This window comes from Thermobia domestica, chromosome 13, assembly GCF_964235325.1.
Source record: "Thermobia domestica chromosome 13, izTheDome1.hap1.1, whole genome shotgun sequence".
Lineage (NCBI taxonomy): Eukaryota > Metazoa > Arthropoda > Insecta > Zygentoma > Lepismatidae > Thermobia > Thermobia domestica.
The window spans coordinates 61,487,476-61,510,949 of NC_137466.1; the positions used below are offsets into that span (position 1 = coordinate 61,487,476).

The following is a 23,474-nucleotide window of genomic DNA, read 5'->3' on the forward strand; positions in this document are numbered from 1 at the left end:
TATAACGTTAAGCAGCAGATTCTATGTATTGTTTCTCTTCTCCTAATTAAGGATAGCCAAAATTTTCCGGAATTGGAAATGTCACTTTCCGGATTTCGGAAAAAATTCGGAATTTTCTTAATTCCAGTGTTTTCCCCAAAATCCATGATTTTCCAAAATGCAGAATATTCTGATTTCTGTAATTTGTCCGAATTCCGGATTTTTCAGAAATCTGGGTTTTTCCGAATTCTGGAATTTTTCCGATTTTACTTTCCGGAATCCAGCAAGTAAATATTTCGGAATTAGCCATCCCTACTCCTAACAATGACACTGACACACACACTTGACACTGACCGCTTATACTATTTGTAATTATTATTATTCGAATAAATGAATAATTGTTTTAAAAATTATTCGGAAAATGAATTTTGGAATAAATGTAACCAGTAATTTGGATCTCCACAAAGCTTTTGCATCATATTATCCTGATCACAGGCGGAACTAGAGGGTGGCCAGGGGACCGGCACCCCTTAGAAGCAAAGCTGGCCCTCCCCAGAATTTTTCTGCCGGACGAAAATGTTAACTTACATCAGTTTACGCATGACAAATTTAGTGATGCTTGCATTCGACATATTTAATAGTAGGGTCTATCTATACTCGTCCGCCCATCGATTTTTTTTAATGTGGTCTAGTGCCTGAATGTAATAAAATCTCTGGGACCAATGTGATAGTGGGCAGTATAGCGATCTCTCAACTTGCCTATGCGCAAGGTGACCAGAATTTTCACTTGCGAAAACGGGACGCATACGAATCGGCTACGGGGGGAGGGGGGATATCTGACTTCCAGATTGGATTTTGGAACTCCGCAGTGTTCTCAATTTACAAAATACACAAGTAAGAGTGATAACACACCGTTTGTAACTTTGCGTGTACCACACGACAAATAATGGTTCCCGATTGCAAGTTCTACCTTTTAACTAGTTGAACACTCAGAATTCCCATTCAATTCTCACTTGAACCACGAACACTCAATTCCCATTTGAAAATTCAGAAGTTCACGGCTGAACCTTGGCAACGAGTGTTGGTAAGGAAGAGAGAATTTGCATTGACGATTTATATCTTAAATAATAATTACGGGACACCTAGGTCATTATAACTTAAAAACGGGACATTTAGGCGTCCCGTTTGAGAATCAGAATAAAACGGGAGAACGGTTAGAAAAAAGGGACTGTCCTGGCTAAAACGGGACGTCTGGTCACCTTGCCTATGCGGTCTTTTTATTTGATAGTTTCATTAATGTAAATTATTTTTATATTGTTTCAAGTAATTAATGTTATTGAGGCAGTAAGTTTTTCTTGTTTATATATGTATGATAAACCAGTTTTATTGTTTTTCTTTTATTTATAACATAGTAATGTTTGAATAGTTAAGATTCTTGGAGCAAATGATTTAGGTACACTAAAAAAGAACAGAAAGGAAAAAAAGAAGCCGAATTCTTGAACTGCTAAACTTATGATTGTTGCTTTCTATATACATGCACATAAAACTCATTCAAAAGTCATTATTCAATATCGTTTGTTGCTTATCCTTATTATTATTATTATTATTATTATTATTATTATTATTATTATTATTATTATTATTATTATTATTATTATTATTATTATTATTATTATTATTATTTTACTATCCAACTCTAATAGGCCTCTTTGAAGACAATATGATTGGTTCCCTTGTGTTTTTCTACTTTCTACATTCTGGCGAGGGTATGAACACTTCATAACAATAGATTGTTACATTTGCAGAGCTAATGAAGAAATATTAAGAACAAAGTGTTATTGTAATCTTTATAGAACCTTTGCAACGAAGTAAGTACCGCCACTGAAGTTTGTGGTTACATTCTTAAGGTATAAACTGTAACCAGGCGCGCACCCAGAAATTTTTGTGCAGGGTGTCGAAAGTTGGGATTGGTATAATATTGCAAGACACAGACACGACGTTATTCTGCACCCGAGTAAACGATAAATAATTTCCAAGTAGCGGAAGTTGTGCACCCCAGGAACAGTTTTTATATTTTACTTTTGAAAAGTGAGTATATTTGTGTTATGCTAAGGAAAAAACTATGTTCCTGATAACCTGATATTTTAGTTTCATACTGTAAAAGTTACATGGGTATCTCAGCAATAACAAGAGCCAGAGCAATTTTAACCTAGCAAGTCATGTCGTCTCTTGGTACGGGAGGCATGTACCAAGGAAAAACCATAAATCTGATGATAATCGATTATTGCCAACTAATTTGTTTGTTAAATTAAACAATTGTAAGTACAGTACAGAAACCCATAGCTTGCTTCCTTATTCACAATAAAATGGGAATTTTTGCATTGTCAAGTAACTTTGTAAATACAAGGAATATAATGTTATATAAAACAAATTACATTGCAGTTTTATCACATTATTTGCTGAAATAGCATGCAATAAGTATGGAACTAGGCATATTGGTTTCAAAAAATACAAATTCGTAAGTTTATTAGGGCTACATCAAATAGCTATCATCATAAGCAAAGTATTGTAACTTGGTACATGAAAATTCGTATCCCTTGGTACTTGGATCGCCCTATTTATAAACAAAAGTAAATTTAACGAAAGGAGTGCATAATAAATTAAAGCCATCAGAATGTAGAAGCAATACCTAGGTATCTTAAATATGCTGGAGTACTTACTTGTTACTTCCACTTATGAGCAGCAAGAAAAATTCGAAATACAAAAAAAAAAAAGAAAGAAAGAAAAGAAAGAAAAAAAGAAAAAGAAAGAAAGAAAAAGAAAGAAACATATATTGCCTTCCAGTTTACTTGTTTCTCTATATATGCAATTACTTTACGTTGTCCACTGAATTTAGTGATAGGAAGGCAAAATTGGTACGAAATTCAGGAGGGCTGTAGGTGTCATGTGCCCTGTTACATTGTATCATTAGAACGCGCGACTTCCCCTACTTTACGTATATTCACAGGAAAAAAAAACTACATTATTTTTATAAGAAAGGAAAGAATACAGATATAGTGTAAGATCAAATCTTCACATCACATTGAAGTAAATATCGTTTTATTAAGAAAAAGCACAAAATGTCTGTCAAGTTAATAAGATTGCATGCGGTCCAGATCGGATAGACTTTCCATGAGTGCACCCTGCTATAGACGAAACGCAATCATTAAAAAAAAAAAAAAAAAAAAAAAAAAAAAAAAAAAAAGAGGATCCGGATCTGGTAGATCCTTTTGTGGGTGTCCCCTGGATGTAACCATAATTCCCGACAGTTGATACTAACGATGCACCTACAACAGTGCGGTAAGAAGCTCATATAGCTATAATTTAGGAATATTACAAGAGTTGATTTATATATGCTGCAAAACGCTGAATATATTGCTTATAAAATCTGATTTAATGATTTAAAATAAGTCTTTTCGTACAGTCAGCAGCAAAAAACCTGCAACATGAGAGTGTAAGTTTATTGTGAAACTACGCCTAACAGCCCAGGGAATCAACATAACGTCTAAGTGGCACGAATCACGCCAGGAGAAATTTCAGTGTCCTCTCCTGCATACTTATTTTGGAGCAAAAGACTTCGTTATTTCGCAATAAGCTTACATGCTCATTTTGCAGGTTTTTTGCTGCGGACTGTACCATTTAATTCGTTTTCTTTCTTTCTCTCTCTCTTAAAATATTGCGCTCAACATGATTATAAATCAATTCTCCTGGTTAAATCTTTGTTTCATTAAATGTTTGTTGTTTGAAATTTTACAATCACTTTTGCTTGTCCATCAGGGCCACTTATCATAGGTCCTCCCGAAAATTTTAAATTGAAAGGTGTGTAATTTAATATTTCATTAAAAAGATAACGGAAAACAAAAATCTCTTATAGGAAAACGAGTCCCTCAAGTCCCGCTACAAGTCCTCTCCTCTCATATTGCTGGCCTGCTTCTCTTTTAATTGCATTTTTTAAACCACCCCACCTTTAAACACTAATAACTTCTAAACTGTACAAGATAGAAAAAACGAATTACACCACTAAATTCCTGAGCTCAAGCTAGTGTTATTTGATGTGTCATACACCCCCCTTCCCATTAAAAAAATTGACTTGAATCCAAAATGGCGGATTTCAAGATGGCGGCCATGAATGACATACACTCCAAAAGTTGCGGCCCCTCATCAAACCTCTGTTCCCATTACTTTTTACTTTTCCCGTCGATTTTCAAACTTATGCAGGTGTCCAAGGACTTTTGACTCACCCTGTAAGTTATACCGGAAATTAGCCAATTCTCCGATTCAGTAGTTTTACATACCATTATTTGTTTTTCAGTTAAAAATGTTTTGTATACAAAAATTGATTGTGTTTCTTTGTTTGCAAAGATTTGTGTAATTAACCCTAGGAAAACCAAGGGGGAGCTTCTGAGGCCCACAGCCATTTGTTTTTAATCGAAGCTAAAATACCTTGGTTTTCCTAGGGTGACAACGATTTATTGTTAAGAACTAAAATGGAAAAATTTTGCACTTTACTTTAAGTACAGAAATGAATAAATATTAGCCAATGGCTGATTTTAAAAAGTAATAATTTTAAATTAATGTCATTGCTTGTATTTTTATTTGTGTTTCTATTAGATGTAAGAGTAAACTGAGAACATGATAGTTAACGTTTACGAATAATAGACCTATATTTTCGCTCAGAATTGCACGAGAAAAACAGTAATAGAAAATCATGAGTTTTCATAATTAGAGTAGATTTTAGGTAGTTTTTAAATAGCAACAGAATGTAGGAAATATACAATTTTAAATAATTTTCTGATGTAATAGAATTTTTTTTTTTTTTTTTTTTTTTTACTGAACTGTTACATAACAGTGTCGTGTTAGGAGAACTAAAAAACTTGAAAAGATAATAATGAGTGCAGGGTAAGGAGGAATCGGAAAGAAATATAAAAATATTACAAGGTCTTCTGAGAGATTCTTCGAATTTTCAGAACTAAGGGTCCATAGCCCTCTCCAGGGAAATATCCTAGCTACGCCAATGGTCCTGATCCTCAAAAGGATCTTTAACCTCCAACTAATCAATGAAAAAATAAACACTGCACTATCTTGCTGAATATAAACAAGTGTTAACTGTCAATTAGGTCTCATCGTAAAGAGTAAACAAAAAAAGAAAGAAAAAGTTAAATGTCAAGAAACGAGTCTGCTGGAATCTTCTACCAAGTAAACCTGTCATAGTAATCTATATCACATGACGGAAATGAAATATATTCACTCTGCACAGATTAACACAGTTATGCTTATGTAGAAACTGTTCCTCTGGAATGAAATTGTGAAGGCGTGGTTTATTAACATTTATAACAGTGGGAAGTCGTCATTACTCCTGTGCGACACTTCACTTGCATTCTCATGAGACAAAACTTCCTGAAGAGAAAATTCATAACCGTCTGACTTCCTTAACTAACAGAACGGTTGAACTTAACGGAGTGCCATGTTAGTATTCCTTGCGGGAAGGTTTTTTTTTCTTTCTTTCTTAATACGACCTGTAGATGGTTGGCTATACAAGTGCGAAAGTAAACGCCCAAAAGGGGTGACAAGTTATACAGGACTGCTATAAATGATTCATTCGTTTTCAAAAGGATATATTTTAGAAAGTAAACATTAGAGATATATGAAAATAACAGCAAACTTATCAAGTTTTCTGCACCCACTATAAATGTTCTACCTAGGTATAAGTGTCTCTTTGGTTACACGGCACATGTCCAGACTGTAGTCGATCTTGAACTACATATTTTGTAGCATCGTTCTGTCAATAGTCTGCACTGCAGCATCCATGCGTTCACTGAGCTCGATCAACGATTATGGTAGTAGAGGTACAAATTTGGTGAGTTTGTGGTTATTTTGTTATATCTCTTATATCTGTCCGCAATGGTGTCCCCCCCCGCAATGGTGTCCATGATGCACCCCCCCAATTGCCTATCCATAGGTGTTCTTCCATGAAAAACATTTTTTTCGATTAATTTTTACACCCCTCAAACATATTTATATAGGTTTTTAACCCCCCAAAATTTCAATGACGCAGTTTGCGTCATAGCCCCCCCCCCCTGTGGGCACCCCTGTCTGTACGTGTAATATTTTTGAAAGTATAGTCTTTTGAAAACGAATTAACTCTATAGCAGCCATATATTATATTCTACTTTAATCTAGAAGACGTGCTTCGGACAGAGAAAGGAAGAGATGATAAGAAACTTCACTCAGGCCCTATATATACACTGATAAGTAGCTGTGGCACTTTTCTGTTTTTGGTCCATTGGTTTATATGGGGTGAATTGTATCAGTATCAATCTGTTCCCTTCCAAATTAACTGAAATTTTAATGACGTGATTTTGCCGATTTTTTCTCCAATTCTATTTAAATGTCTACAGCTTTTTAAAATGAATTTGAATCATATTATACCTACATTAATTTTAATACACACATCAATTTAAATTTTCGCAAAATAAAGGAATATTTAAATAAATTTGAAGAACAAATCAGAAAAATCATATCAATAAGATTCAAGCTCATTTGAAATTAAAAATAATTGCCATTTAAATCAATGAACTAATCAACAAAGATGGCGCAAGTATTGAACACTGTTAAAGAGTGGTGACACCAGTTTTAATTCCAGGGGCGGAGGGAGAAAATAGAGGGACACAATTTTGGGGGAGGCAGCTATTTTTTCGTATATAAATAGGATAGTTTTTTCCTACTTGATCTATATTACAGTGTAGCATGCCTAGGGGGAGGGGCAGTTGATGTAACCAGCAAGAGATTGCCTCTTCTTGCCTTCTCCCATGGTGTCATGACTGCGTTCAAACCACCGACTGTTATTGCTACTCATTCGCATTCAAACGAAAGTCCAAGTAAATCCAGGGTCCATGTAGTGTGGAAGATATATTCAAAAGTCTATTACATGTAGAACATTTGCACTCAAGAAAGAAAAAAAAAATCTTTCAGTAATTTCTGCTTCGGAATATCCCATATGCAATCCAAGTCTAGTATCAGTCAGGTTGGCCGAGCGGTCTAAGGCGCCAGATTTAAGCTCTGGTTCCCTAATGGGAGCGTGGGTTCGAACCCCACACCTGACAGCTTATTTCTTTTTATTCTCTTCCTTTACTCAATTTCAAATATTTTTTATTACTTTATATTCATTGTAAGAGTAAATGTTTATTTTAAGGTGAAGGTGTACCTAGTCTAGTACCACAGTAGCGACATATACGAATGCGGTCATCATGAAGCGAGATTTATCTAGAAAGAGAATGTTCTGTCACTCATTTCTCCATGCGCGACACAATTGAAATAAAGCCTTTTTGAAAATGAATGACCATCTATAGTAGCCTTGTATTATGTTTTGCTTTAATCTGAAAGACGTGTCTCACTTGTCAGACAGAGGAGGGAAGAAATGATAAAAACCTCACTCAGGCCCTATATACTGGTATACGGTGATGAGTATCTATGCCATTCTTTTTAGCCCATTGATGTATGTGGGTTGAATTATTTTCTTGTTTTCTCTTAAATGAACTAGAATTTCAATGACGTGATTTTACTGATTTCTTCTTGCTTTTTAAAATGAATTTGAAACAGGTTATACATTATAAATATTAAATATACCGTATTATACATTTACATTTATTAATTTTAATACATACAAAAATGTACAATTTCGCAAAGTTAAGGAACATTTAAATACATTTGAAGAACAAATCAGAAAAAAAATCATATAATTAAAATTGCAGCTCATTTCAAGTACAACAGAAAAATAATTTCCAATATATAAATTAATAAACTAAACAACAAAAATGAAGCAAGTATTGAACACTGTTAAAGCACTAGCGACGCTTGTTTTAATTTCCTGGGGGCAGAGTGTCCAAAGGGAGGGGCACAGACAATTTTGGGAACGCAGCTATTTTTCTTGTACGGAAAGAATAATTTTATGCTACTTGACCTACATTAAAGTGCAGCATGCCTGAGGGGGGACAGCTGATGTACTAACTTATAGGAGATCGCCCTTTCTTCCTCCTATGCCGTCGTCAATGGGTTCAACTACCGTTACATCTACTCATTCGCATTCAAACGAAAGTCCAAGTAAATTCAGAGCCCAAGTAGTGTTAAACATATTCAAATGCCTATTAGACGTAGAACATTGGTATATACACTTTCATGAAAAAAAAAAAAAATTCTTAGGAACTTCTGCCTTGGAATATCCCATATGCAAGTGAAATATTGTCAGTCAGGTTGGCCGAGCGGTCTAAGGCGCCAGATTTAAGCTCTGGTTCCCTGATGGGAGCGTGGGTTCGAACCCCACACCTGACAGCTCGTTTCTTTTTATTCTCTTCCTTTACATAGTTTGAAATAGTCTTATCACTTTATATTCATTCCAAGAGTAAGTGTTTATTTTAAAAATTATTTATTAGTTTTGAAATTTCCTTTCAACTTTCACCTATAGCTCTTGGTTTCTTCCACTATCTCCATTCACTTCTGATTTTTGTATTTCTTATCTACGTGATATATGACGTCAGTATTGGGCCTTTTGCTCTAATACCATATCTTCTTCTTTCACTTCTTTTGTTCATTTCATATTTACACTTAATAGACCACAACAGCACCAGGCTTCCTTCCAGAAAATTTTGTCCTGGGTAGTGGGTAATAAAAAGTGGGAATGCAGCACTGGAATACTATTTGCTAAAGGATGTGTCCTACACAAGAACAGTGTGCTGATTTATGTATAACTTTGAAGAGTCCAGTTCAAGTATATATTTCGTTGTCAGATAACTAAGTAAAGTTCCAAGCAACTATATATGCAAATTCTGCTGGAAGCAATCTTTGGAAGGGAACAGGGCAAAGGATCAGCGCCCGTATACAAGAGTGACACGAAATCTAAATTTAGAGTGACATAAAATCTAAATTTAATTTATCTTAGCTCTACAGTAGTCTTCCGGAAGTATGTCTGGAATAAACACTAAACACCACCATTATAGTACAAGAATTGGTCATAAGTCTTGCAACATTTTCACAATCCAAACTGCAGGCTTGTGTATACGTCGTGATTGACCGTAAGAATAAGGTCAAACTGGCCAAGGTATAGTGTGGCAAGCAGACTAACTCTTAAGCCATCACTGTGTCAATATCTTCAGTCAGCTTTTAGTAGAAGTATAGATGAGTGTTCTACAACTTATAATAAATACGTAAACTGTTAATGTATGAGTTAGTACTCAGGCATAACACTGGTGCAGCAACTCAAACGAAAGCGTTTGTTATGCGAAAGGGGAAACTACAGTGAACTACAGAGCAGCAATACGTTTGTTCCAGATGTTTCGTGGTGATTAAAAAATGTTGAATATTAGCCAAGGTCCAGCCATCCAAGGGCAACAGTTTCAGAGGTAATACGACACGCCATTGAGGACAATTCCTCTACTAGCATATAACGATGGTGAAACTATTGGAAATGAAATTCAATCTCAGCTCAACGTCTCACGATTTTATCGCTTAAGCTAAGGAAGACAGATGACTAACTCAAGTATGATGATGATGATGATGGAAGAATTGGTGAAATAAAAATGTGAGAGGAGACTGGAGTACATCGAGAAAACTTACAAACACAATGTGTTTGACCGGGGGTCGAACCAAAGACATAAAGCACCAGAGGTAAGTGCTCTCCCCATCAAACCAATGGTACATGTCCTAGTCCACTGTAATGCGTCACCTTGACGAACTTGGGAAACCCATCAGGAGCTGTCGCATTCTGCCACGTCACTTGATCGCATCTCAGACTCAGAGGAGAGTAGATGTGTATCGGCAAATACTGCAAAATCCACGTGATGTGCATTTCCTGAAACGGATTGCAACATCAAAATGAGTTTCTTCGAGATCCGAATATGGAAAAACAGTGATTGAGCAAGGGTCAACTTTGAGAACCGATCATCAAACAGGGTCGTTTCGAGGATAATTATGCTCTGTGTGTAAACTACGATGGATTAATTTACTTTGAGTTCTTCCTAACGGCCGTACCATCAATGACGATTTTTATTCTGAATAGTTGGAGCGGATGTATACTGCTGTACTATGCCAAAAACACCCTGCATTGTTAAACCGAAAGCGTGTCCTCCTGTAACAGGATAAGGTAAAATCACATTCAGCTTCAAAATCGCAACACAGAATTTAGTAACTTGATGGCATCGAACTGATGTCACACCCGGCACATAGTTCTGATCTTTCTCCTTCGGATTACTATCTGTTTCGGTGCATGGCGCACTTCCTGAAATCACGATGCTTCACCAACCAGCACCAGTGACTGACTTCTTTGCCTCTAAGGACAAGATATCGACGTGGAATCGATGAACTGACAGGAAGGTGGCTACAGACAATCCAGCATGGGGGGGCTATACTATGAGTGTTAACCTGCTTTCAATGTACAGTACCATTCCACATAGCACACGGACGTCCCGTGGAGGTCCGAAACTAATCCGCACTGGACAAAGGCATATTCCGGGATCATCCGAATTTGCTTCCAGGATATCCACAGGACCTCCACCGGATGTCCAGATGTCCCTAATATCCCGGAAAACGGGATATTCAACGGGACCTCAAAGACATGTCCACTGGTAAATCGTGGGATAATGTGGTCGTAGAAGTATGTTCGGCGTGGGATTTCCCTGGGATCTCCTTGTCCCATCCGGGACGTTCCGTGGACATCCTACGTGGAAATCCTTTAGGAAGTTCCATGCAGGACATCCATGGGATGTCTACTCATTGTCCCGATAATCCCGGGAACGATTTTCTATATGAGATAATTGGGATCAAAATGGACGTCAATGCTATATGGGATATAAATACAGGTATGTTGTATACCAGAATATTGCAGAATATGCAGAATATTGCAGAATATACCAGAATATGCAGAAGACGTGCGTGGCTCAGAAATTTATCGCATGGTGCAGGAAGCTTTAAAACAGGTCATCAAAAACAAGCGCAGAGGGAAACTCTCGAACACGACACGAGTGCTGCAGAACAACGCTAGTCCATATGTGGCCAAGAAGACCCCCGAACTGATTAAAACAATTTGAAAGTAAAACCTTAAACATCTTCCGGAAAACCCCAATATCTCCCCATGTGACTCCTACATCTTCCGACACTTAAAAAGAATCACTGAAAGGTCAACGGTTCACCAGTAACAAGAAAGTGCAGAACACCGTGGAACAGTGGATCCGTCAGCAACCCGTGATTTTCTACATTGAAGCCATGCACTCCCTTCCTATTCTTTGAGTCAGTGCATCTACAGCAAGGACATTATTCGTAGGTGTAATGTTACACATTATATTCTGTAACGGGCCGGTAGCCAGCCCAAAAATGTAGGGAAGCCCGGTAGAAATGGGGGGGGGGGGAGATCCAACCATATTATAGTTCATCATCATATTATAATTTATTTGCAAGCCTACCTTAAAAATCTTAGGGGGCAGCAAAAATTAAGGGGGACCGGCCCCTCTAGGACCCCCTTGGATACGGGCATGTTCTGTAACTAACACGTTTTGTAATAAACTACTCATTAGATATAATCGTAGTATCCCCTTATGTATTAATGACCGATACTTAATCAAAATAATAACAACTACAGTTCGTATGCTTCACTATCAGCTGCAACACCAAGAAGCAGATATTGTAGGAAGTCCAGCAAGTGAACGCCGGCCAGAAAGCAATAGTTGGGTGGTAGACGAAGGTTGCTGTGACGCGAGTACTTGCATACTGTCAAAAGATATCTTGTCGTCGAATGTGAAACAGCCCTAGAAGTGTGAAACGTATACAGGGTGTTTCAAAACAAACACCGACAACGTTTGGGAGGTGATTGGGAAGATAAGTCGAAAAATATAGACCAACCTGGGACCACAAATGTTTCCTTTCGGAGCTATATGCTGCCGAAAACATGAAAAAATTAACTTTAAAGGTTCATAGCTCCAATACTATTGGACCTACCATACTCGTTTTAAAATTTTATTTAAGAACTAGTATGCACCCTATCCAAATATCCATGTTTCAGAATCTTAAGGTACTTCCGCAACAATTTTTATAGAGGACCGTAAACTGGGTATACTTTGACCCATTTTTTTGAATTTTCAAAATTCCCATTCTAACATCTCCTAAGATTAGGGAGGCAATTTAATGGCATTTCTCCTTGTTAAAATGCAACCCTTTGGCTTTCGTTTAAAAGCAGCGAAAACTCAGTGTGACCAAGAATGATGATTATAGTTCCAATTTTTTTAATGCCATGCAAGATTTTTCATGATTGGGGAAACTTTAGCCCATTTGTCAAAATGATTAATTAATACACGAAAGTATTATCGTAACACTGTATTTAAGAAACAGAGGTAGATGAACAAAGTATTATAAACACATTGGTGAAATTATCAACGTTTTTACTCAATTTCAATCGAATGAGAAATATCGTCTGATGAAAATATTTGTATTTTACTTGAGTGAATATGAAACACCTATAAAAGAACGCTACAAATTTCTGAATACTTAACTTAAAATACCTATATTACAAACATAGGGGTGAAATCACCTTGTCCAATTTAGAGATAAACAAAAATAACGCTCAATGAAAATCTCTTTAAGTGAATGAATACTTAACATCCAAAAATAAGAACACCATACTTTTCATTACGGTACAGTACTTTATCGGTACTATACTGCTCACTTTTAGGAAGAAAATTCTTGCAATTTAGGTACTGTTTAACATCCTCTTTGAGAAGCTAGAGGGGAGGACGTTAATCTTCCTTATTACATCTCACCATTTCATCTTTAATATTGGGCCATTACCAACACAGAAAATATGGGCCAATGTTACCCCCACGCAATTAAACGCTTAATAGTTTGTGCGTAATTGAACAAACATTTAAGGCGTTAGCTTAACAATATTCGTCAATGAACATGTTTCTATATTCTACTTACTTATGCACTCAGGATATATTACTTTAGTGCAATGAACAAAAGTTGTGGAACTTGAAAAATGATATACAATTTAATTGCTAACAATTGCTAGCATTTTGCTTCCCACGTTCTGGAAACAAATCACTAGCGCCAATATTTATGTGTTCTCAATGTTGTAATACTTCGATCCACAACTTTTCTTACTAATAGAAACCATAATAACCAAGTAGAAAGAAATCAAATCTTTCTCTTCCATTGGGCCAAAGTTGTCTTTAAAGAGTTAAAGTAGGGGTCTATGCCAAGTTTACGGTAGTTGATGAGTACTTCAAATTATATGCCCGTAGCCAAACTGCCTCTATAAAAATCGTTGGTGAGTATGTTTGGATTCTGAAACACGTATTTTTGGATAGCGAACATACTAGTTCCTAAGTGAAGTCTTGACCCGACTACTGTAGGTCCCATAGTACTGGAGCTATGGACCTTTAAACTTCCTTTTTGTCATATTTCGGCAGCCTATAACTCCGAAGGAAATCATTTGTGCACCCAGGTTGGTCTATATTTTTGGTGTCAGGAATCACCTCCCAAACGTTGTCGTGTTGTTTTGAAACACCCTGTATAAAGGGCCCAACGGAAGAACATTATAACTCCATTTAAAAAAAAAAAGATCGGTTTAGTAGTGCTTTATGCTAATAGATTGGGATTTAAATGGTGACAAAATAGTAAAGGGAACATGATAACTCCGAAAATATTCAAGAAGGAAAAATATGCTCTCAGGCAACAACATGGTAAGCCCTTCTTCTTTTGGCTCTTCTGTAAAATTTGTGAAATTGTGGTTAAGTTTTTAACCTGATCCCTTCATATTCAAATGCCTGTTAGACGTAGAGCATACCATACTCACGAAAAGTTCTTTTAATAATTTCTATTTTGAAATATCCTATATCTAATCAACACTGTGCTACGAGCGGTCTAAGGCGCCAGATTTAAGCTCTGGGAGCGTGGATTCGAACCCCCCCACCACACACACACCTGACAACTATTTTTTCTCTCTCTCTCTCTCTTTACGAAGTTTCACTTTTCTTATAATTTACATTCACCGAAGAGTAAATGTTTATTTCCAGCAAGTTTCGGTTTTTGATCGCGGACGAAGAATGGCGAATTAATATGTAGATTATCCTTCCCTGACATTGAAGTCTGTATTAGACAGAATGCGGCCACAATGCAACACACATGAACTCGATGACTCCAGGACGACACTAGACGAGCGCTGATTCTATGTATGACCCGTTCACTTTCAAAGATTCCTTCCATCAGGATCTGCATATATACAGTTGCTTGCAACTTTATTAGGTATCTGATAACGAAATATATATTTGAACTTGGATTTTCAAAGTTATAGAGAAATAAGCACCGCTATCCTTGTGTAGATACCAGTGGCGGCCGGTGGATTGTGGTTTTCGGTTGTTGCAGTACGAACGATAAGAGACAGAAAATATAAAGTTGACTTATTGACTAATCAGCATAACTTTAGATGCAAATGCTATGTGACATGTTAAATTAAATAAAATTATGTTTTTAAAAAATAAAAAATGCAGAACATTTTATCCGATTAATCACCTTAATTAATTAGTAAGTTCATTCTCCTCTCTTTGATTTGAGCAAATCTCCCTAATACATGCTGGTTGAACTCTGGTATTCTTATTGTCAGGTCTTTTTCGATGGAAAGCATAACCAATGGTGATAACCTTTCTTGGGACATTCAATTCCTTGAACGTGTCAATTCTTTCTCATGTGGAAAAAAAAACTTTTCGTCTTTTGCTGACACTATATGTACAGTTAATATTAATTTCAGAAGCTTTGCAGAATCACAAAATATTTTTTTCTAGATTATTGCGAACGATTCATTCTAGCAAACTTAGTCCCTGACAGTGATCCGAATTCCTCTTCAGCGTTGACTAAAGAGAGTTCGTAGCAGAGATTAGTGTTATAAAAAATGTACATTGAACACACTTTATTCACAGTTTATCCATGAAAATTTAAAATAAATTGAGGAAATGTATCTGGTGCAAACAACACTACTGCCATAAGATATCCTGTAAATTTAAACTGGATTTTTTTTTTCGAGGACTCTCCTGAATTGCCCTTTGCTTGTTTTGCCTAAGCCTTAATTGCAAATTTTTCCTCAGTTGAAAGCTGGTCAATGTTTTTTCTAAGTTATTTACAGAAATCATGGCATACAATTCATTCAAAATTTGTAGGTTATTTACAGAATTAAAGCACACACAATAAAATTAAACCTAATAATTAAAAACCAAACCAGCTGATACAAAAGAGGTACTGGTATATGAATTCCGAATGTCACATATTCATACATCAACACACACACATGTGCGCAAAAGAAAAAAACTACATTCCAAATCATCCATCTTGGTTATTATGCAATGCACGATGAACACAATATACTTCCACATGAGGCGAAACAGTGCTTACCAATGTGATATGTTCTGGAAAGGAAACCTCGAAATCCGCCAGATGAAGGATCAGCATGTAACAGAAGCCAAAACTCAAAGAACTTCGAAACAAACAGCACTGCCAGTTCTACATCCAGAAATGTTAACTGAGAGGGGTCCAAAGTATTTGAGGGAGGTCCAATACGTCTACATAATACGGAACCTGTCTTATACTGCACCCGAAAAGACGATACGTAATTCTTACTGTCACCTATATTTTTAGAAAAAAATGATAGAACGATTATTTTTATAAGAAAAGAAGAGTACATGATGAGGCGTAAAATAAAATATTTAGCCTACATCAATCGTTTCTCTGTTAAACAGGTATAGTTCGTTAAGAAAGTCTACAAATGTTAGTCAAGTTTCGAAATTTTTGGGAGGTCCAGACCCGGTGGACCCCCCTCGTGGCTACGCCCCTGAGCATTGCTAACTAGTCCCAAATTCAATGCGGCGTTTCCCATCATACAGTTTTATGTGGAAATTATCAAGAGTATAAAATATTTTATAAAAGAAATATGTTTAAACTAAAATACAATCCACAGAGGGGGAGGGGAGCGATTCTATATACTGACTTATTAATATTCGATTCACAAATTACTGTAGAAGAAGCCTTCATTATCAATATAAGCTAAGAATTAATTTGTAAATGCGGGTCTACTTTCATTTGTTTTCTCCTCTACTGGACATTTTCTTTCTTATTTTGTAATTTTGCAATCACTTTTTTTAATTGTCATTACATTGATTAGCTTCATTATGGTCCCGTAATTTAAAAATATAAATGCATAAAAACAAATTCCATTTGTTAATTGCTAGTGAAAGAAAATTCAGAAATCTTATTTAGCGCGAAAAACCTTCTCGTTCACTGGAAACCGTGCTGTGTTGCAGAAGCACTGCAACGACCAGTCCCTTTAACTTCTGAGATAGGGGAAAGGAGACTTAACATTTGCTCCAATTGCCGCGCTGAAGGAATCTGGTCGTTGTATGCTCGCTGCAACACAATATAAATTAGAGACTCAATGACGGATTATTTTTCGCTTTTTAAAACGGATTAACGGAACGGAAGTAAAAAATACGTTATTTAAAGTGTATATATGCGAGTATTTAAAAGTTTTCTTCTGTTCTTTACTACTACTGATAATAATATTTTTTCTTGAAATACTTTAGTCGTTGATCAACGCTGCAACACTAACATTAGCCGCCACTGGTAGATACATTCTTTAGCAAATAGTATTCCAATGAAGCCTTCTTACATTTTGTTCCCCACTCTCCCGGACAAAATTTTCTGGAAGGAAGCCTGGTGCTGTTGTGGTATATTAAGTGTAAATATGAAATTAACAAAAGAAGTGAAAGAAGAAGATATGATATTAGAGCAAAAGGCCCAATACTGACGTCATAAATCACATAAAAGTTGAGTTGAGTTTGAGTTTAACGTCCCGTTCAGCAGCGAGGCTATATGAGACGTGGACCTACTGATTAACGTGGAATCCGAACCACATGAGCTCCCGCCGGGAATCGAATCACATAAAAGTGTTCAAGAATGGATAAGAAATACAAAAATCAGAAGTGAATGGAGATAATAGAAGAAACCAAGAGCTGTAGGTAAAAGTTGAAAGGAAATTTCAAAACTAATAAAAAAACTTTTAAAATAAACACTTACTGTTGGAATGAATATAGTGATAAGACTATTTCAAACTATGTAAAGGAAGAGAATAAAAAGAAGTGAGCTGTCAGGTGTGGGGTTCGAACCCACGCTCCCATTAGGGAACCAGAGCTTAAATCTGGCGCCTTAGACCGCTCGGCCAAACTGACTAACAATACCTCCTTTCCATATGGGATATTCCAAGGCAGAAACTACTAAAATAATTTTTTCATGAGTAACTAACTATATCCATTATGATTCGCACTACTGTTCCCTGGATCTACTTGAACTTTCGTTTGACTGCGAATGAGTAGCTCTAACAAGTCGGTATTTTGAACACAGTGACGACGGCTTAGGGGGGGGGGGTGAAGAAGAGGGAGCCATCTCTTGGTGGCTACGTCAACTGTCCCCAGGCATGCTCCACTATAATGTAAATCAAATAGCATAAAATTATCCTTTTCAGTACTCGAAAAATAGCTGCCTCCCCAAAAATTATCTCAGTCCCTCTATTTTTCTCCCTCCGCCCCTAGAATTAAAACTGGCGTCGCCACTGCTTTAACAGTGTTCAATACTTGCGCCATCTTTGTTGTTTAGATCATTGATTTAAATGCGGAATTATTTTTGTTTTATTTCAAATGAGCGGGAATTTTAATTATATTTTTCTGATTTCTTCTTTAAATCTGTTTAAACGTTCTTTTACTTTGCGAAAATTTAAATTTATGTATGTATTAAAAGTAATATATATATATATATATATATATATATATATATATATATATATATATATATATATATATATATATATATAATATGATGCAAATTCATTTTAAAAAGCCAGAGACAATTCAATAGAATTGGAGAAGGAATCAGTAGAATCACGTCATTAAAATTTCAGTTAATTTCAAAGGAAACACAAAAACAATTCATCTCATATAAACCAATGCGGGCTATAAAAAAAAAGAAAAAAAGAAAAAGAAAGAAAGAAAAATTGTATGGATACTCATCATCGTATATATAGGGCCTGAGTGAGGTTTCTTATCATCTCTTTCTTCCTCTGTTCGAGACACGTCTTCCAGATTAAAGCAGAAGATAATACAGGGCTCTTATAAATGATTCATTTGTTTTCAAAAGGTGTTGCGCATGGAGAAACAAATGGCAGAACATTCTCTTTTTAGACGAATCTCGCTTCTTTATATAGTATCATGATAGTCGCTGGGCACACCTTCATTTTGTATCGCCACGTCGGATCGGCATAGGATGTTATAGTGTGAGGTATGGGTGTTTCAGATTTCGGAATTCCGGTTTAGGAATCTCAGAATTTCAGATTCTATAAATTACGGAAGTTCCGAATCTCGGAATTATGGAATCTAGAAACTTTAGCTTGGCATTTCGGAATCTAGAAACTTTAGCCCGGCACTTCGGAATCTCGGAATTTAGGAACATCAGAATTCCGGAATATGGGAAATTCAGACCAACATTTCGGAATATGCAACGACTACATTAGTCTAGCATGTCGAATTTTCGGAACGATGGTGATTCGGATTCGTGGTCACTGGAATTACGGAACTAAGTAGAATAGCTACAAAATTTCAGAATCTTGGATCTTCAGTAGCATAGTTATGAGATAGACATCAGCACTGAGATGAATCTCCCTGTTATGTTGAAACATATTACCTTTTACCCATTGTCAGCAACGGCAATAGATTCGTTCTGCAGAATAGAAAGTGCTGGAACCAATGATGATTTAAAGGTAAAGTTCCTTCCAAAGCGTATCTCCGATCGAAGAATATTATTAGTTTTACTCCTTAGGTAAGTAATTCCCCCGGGGAAAATCTGAAATCCTGCATCGTAGCTAAGTGGACCACTAGTGCAATACGGAAGATTATGATGGACAATTTCCTCCCTGTCTGAGTTAAAAGTGATACATGAAAAACTTAACATTGAACCGCTGAAATTGAACAGCCGAAATTCTGAGTAGTCTGCTCCCGATTCCAGAATAAAAGTCTTCATTCTGGAATCGGAAATAATACTTTAGTCGCTCCGGAATCTCGAAACTTGTACCCAAAATTCGGAATCTTGGAGCTTTAGTCTGGCAGTTCAGAATTTCGAAAACTCGGAATTCGGGAATCTCAGAACTTCATCTGAAATTTCGGAAGGTTGGAATTTTGTAATTCCGAAATTGTGGAATTCCGAAAATTTTTGGAATTATGGATATTCCGAATTCCGGAAACGAAATTGCAATTCTAAATACTCCTAGTGTGGCTTCCATTGGATTCCGTGCCCGTTCGAGCCATCTACGCATTGATGAGCATTTGACTAGTCACCGGTACCAAATTTCACAAAATTAAATCCCCACGTTAAGCGGGTTTGCATATCCAGGCTCCTAACTATGAAAACATTTACGCTCAGTCCAACCTCAATCATTTCATGAATTCAACCTGTTTTACGTATGTTATTAGGACATAATATCGATTGTGATTTATTCTAAAAACACTTTTATACATTGCAAGAGCTGTAACGTCCAAATATTTACTGAGAACTCATAGTCGTATCGGAATAAACAAAAGCGAATATGGAACAGTAAACTGCTTTCACAAAAGGAAAAAGAATACATGCAAAAGGTCTGCAAAACGGTCGAGTGGTTTGAATCGATACACTATCAATCACATGTTTGTGAGTTCAAACCCTGTAGCAAGTTGTTTCTTTTTTAAGTGTCTTCCTATTTTCATCCGGAGGCTGAAAATATTTCTTTGAGTAACTCATTGAAAACGTCATTTGTTTCAAATTCGATTAGAACGGAACGTTATATGAATTGCGAATCTGAAATCTATAGCTTAAAAAAAATGAAGTATACTCACTACTCCATTATCCTGTGATTTGTAACGAGAAACTATTTATAAACAGTGGTGACTTCAGAAAATTATTCTCGGGGGGAATTTCAATATGCGGGTGGAGGGCAAACATTGGTAGTCCACATTGAGCACGATCGAATATATGGTCCTGAAGGCGGAAATTTCTTAGCTCGAGAGGGGTCTCAAATTCTCCCTGAGATCACGTCCTGAAAGCATCATTGCTTAAAAGCTTTTCGTAACAAATATAATATTACATTTGTTTCTCGTTCTACATTTAGAATTGGTAAAATCATAACTTATAGAGGATTATAATAAAAGCATACAAATTACAATACCGATCATGTATAAATTATCCTGTAAGTTACCAACTTTGGGTCAGATTAAAACTCAAATATTTGTTTTCGGATTGCACTTAGAAGTAAGTCCTCTCTATATAATCCTGATTGGAAAGCCATGTTTAACATTAATTAATTCATCAATATTTATAAGAATATTTTTTTATTTTACTATTTTTACTATTCAATATTATATACACTTCATTTCCAAAATCAAAATCTCAAAAATGTATATTGTACGAGTGCAGACTCGCAAATAAATGATTATTTATCATATATAATGGTCTCTATTCGAAATTCTATTTAATCGAATCCGACAAGAACACAGACAGAAACATCGAGAACAGGTGAAAAAGAGAGAGAAAAAGACCTTGTACCCGATGGAAACTCGAAGTAAGTTCGAATGGTTCTTTACAAGCCGAACGCCTTAGACCACTCGGCTATGGTAACAAATAGTGATTGTAGCAAAGGCTTCGAGTAGTAGTTCTTGTTACAGAATAACATTTTTCTATTGCCTAAAATTAAACCTAATTTACTTTGATATAATATATCTATTAATTTGTTACATGAACACGTTTTCGTTACTTTGATGAATGATGTATGTTGTTGATATAGATTCTATTACACATTCTTTCGTAAATATTATAGAAAGTATCAGGGTTATTTATGATCTTTCATGGAAATTGACTGGCGTATGCGCAGTACACAGACAGTTCAATTGGAAGGCGAGGAAGGAAACGCTAACAGACTGTTGGAATGTTTCATCGCTATGAAGTATAAAGAATAGCTAAAATGTATTTTACGCTTGTCATTGCGTAAAGAATCACCAGGTTAATGTTTGTCCAAGTTCTCACTAATCAACTGTACTCATGAAAAATAATTAATATTGTCATTACTGCACAATATGAAGAATAAAGAACGTTATTACACCAAATTATTCTCGAATTCGAACTTAGCTAAGGAAGAGACAATAAACAAAATGTGATTTATTCATTAGAATTGAGATAATTCAATGAAACTAGAAATTACACAATCCAAAGGAAAAATATCGTTGAAAAGACAATAATACTTTTATCCGAGATGTGAAATAAAGTTATTAATTAACCGAAATGAAAGTAATATTGGGCATGATATAGAGTAAGGAAAAAAAGTAAATGTATTCTTAGAAACGTTCAAAGTAAATTCACAAATACTTTTTGAATATATACTACTCTTCCTTCACGTTTTAACGAACTAATAAGTAAACAAGCAAAGGAAAAGAATGAAGAACGAAAGTATTGCTCTTGAAAAATATAATAAATAAATGAAACTTAAATAAATGTTTACACAAAAAATAACACACTAGTACTTCGTGTAATCACCTCCAGAGTCAATAACTTCTTGAAGTCTGGAGGGGATACTAGATACATTTCTCGAGCAATACGGCGGTGTGTCACGAAAATGTTGCCACAGTTCCATAACATGATTTTGAAGAAACGTTTGGTCTCTGTCTTCACGTCTCTCTTCCCATTCTTGCACCATGTAGGCCCACAGATGTTCATTTGGGTTCAAATCTGGGGATAGAGGGGGCCACTCAATACAAATTAACTCTGGATGTTCATTTAGCCACTCTCGTGTTTGCCGGGAAGTGTGAACAGCACTGTTGTTATGCATAAATATATATTCTTCCTGTTCGGGGAAGTTTCTTTCTAAGGACGGTAACAACGTATTTTCGAGGATATTAATGTAAACACTGCTGTTCATTCTTTCAGGCACCGCAACTAAATCTCCAGGACCAGCAGCCGTGATGTATCCCCAAAAGTGTGCTGATATTCGTCCTGAACAAGAAGTTCTGATAATATTTTGTTCAGCATACCTGTTCCGCGCGGTCTATACAATATAACTCTGAATTGTTGGTTAGACTTGAAAACCTTCTCGTCGGTCCAGATGACTAAGTCCCAATATGACTGAGATTGGGTTATGTTATTCTGTGCCCATTCCATTCGTCTGGCCTTGTGAGTTTAAGTCAGGAGAGTCTTCCTAGTGGGTCTTGAACAGTGTAGACCAGCCCCCAATAATCTTCTTCTTATTGTTTCGTGAGAACAATTATATTCTCTGGCTTTGTCCAAGAGGATTGACGTGTGGCATAGAGGTCTGTTGATTACTTCTGTAACTAAAGCTTGATCTTGAGCTGAAGTTGTCACTTTTGGCCTTCCACTTCTTGACCGAGACCTGAACCATTCACACCTTCTTCATGTCGCTGAACCCATTTCTTGACCGTTTTCTTGTCACATCCTAGATCTCTAGCAATCTGAGGCACAGTTTGTCCCATTTTTGCTCGGCCTATGATTTCTCCTCTCAGAGCAACAGACAGTTCTCCACAGCCTTTAGAGCGAGGCATTTTGAGAACCTGTTAGAAATTTGCGTTCTGGCGTGTATGACAAATGTCGGTAAAGTGCATCTTTCTGTTTCTACTGCGCATGCACCAGTCAATTTTCATGAAAGATCATAAATAATCCTGACAATTGCTGTAATATTTATGAACGAATACGTAATAGAACCTATATTAACAACCTCATTCGTCAAAGTAAAGAATACCGTAAACATAAAACAATTTCAACAGACTATTAATCAGGCCAAAATAGGCTTAAACTTCAGAGAATACAAAATAAATTTCATACGGTAACAAAAGATTGAACATGAAACACGCTTACTATATTTTCAACTTGTCACATTAGCCGAGTGGACTGAGACATTCGGTTAGAGATTCTGAGGCACCATTCAAGAGTAGTTCGAATCCCACCACAGTACAATTTGATTTTACCTCTTCTTGACGTTTCTGTTTGTGATCCTACCGGATTCTATTAAATATAATTTCGTAATACGCTAACATATACGTAATATTTGAAGTTCTTAACCTCAAATTTTTATATTTTTCAAGCTCACTTGAGAAGAAAGAGGGAAAATGAAAGTACAAAGATTTACAATAATTACTTAGCATTTACTGTCATTGTACTTGTGGATATTTTATTTATGAAAATGTATAATTAACTAAAAATATATTTAGTAGGTCACATGTCTCCATTTTTCGATTCTAACTTGAAAGTTACAGTTTAGGCGGTGACATATTGAAGAGCCAGGGGGTTGAGGGGGTTGTAACCCCTCCCATTGAAACTTTTATATTCTATTGAAATAAAAAGTGTTT

The 23,474-nt window shown here is 36.1% G+C and overlaps 3 non-coding genes across 3 annotated transcripts; 2 read left to right on the forward strand and 1 right to left on the reverse strand.

The window, feature by feature from the left end:
* The first annotated feature begins 7,037 nt into the window (after positions 1-7,037).
* On the forward strand, positions 7,038-7,121 carry TRNAL-UAA (transfer RNA leucine (anticodon UAA)). The gene has a single exon. It is a non-coding gene; the product is annotated as a tRNA-Leu (tRNA).
* A 1,141-nt stretch (positions 7,122-8,262) lies between these two features.
* On the forward strand, positions 8,263-8,346 carry TRNAL-UAA (transfer RNA leucine (anticodon UAA)). Its single transcript has one exon. It is a non-coding gene; the product is annotated as a tRNA-Leu (tRNA).
* An 8,843-nt stretch (positions 8,347-17,189) lies between these two features.
* TRNAL-UAA (transfer RNA leucine (anticodon UAA)) lies at positions 17,190-17,273 on the reverse strand. Its single transcript has one exon. It is a non-coding gene; the product is annotated as a tRNA-Leu (tRNA).
* Between the last annotated feature and the right edge of the window lie 6,201 nt (positions 17,274-23,474).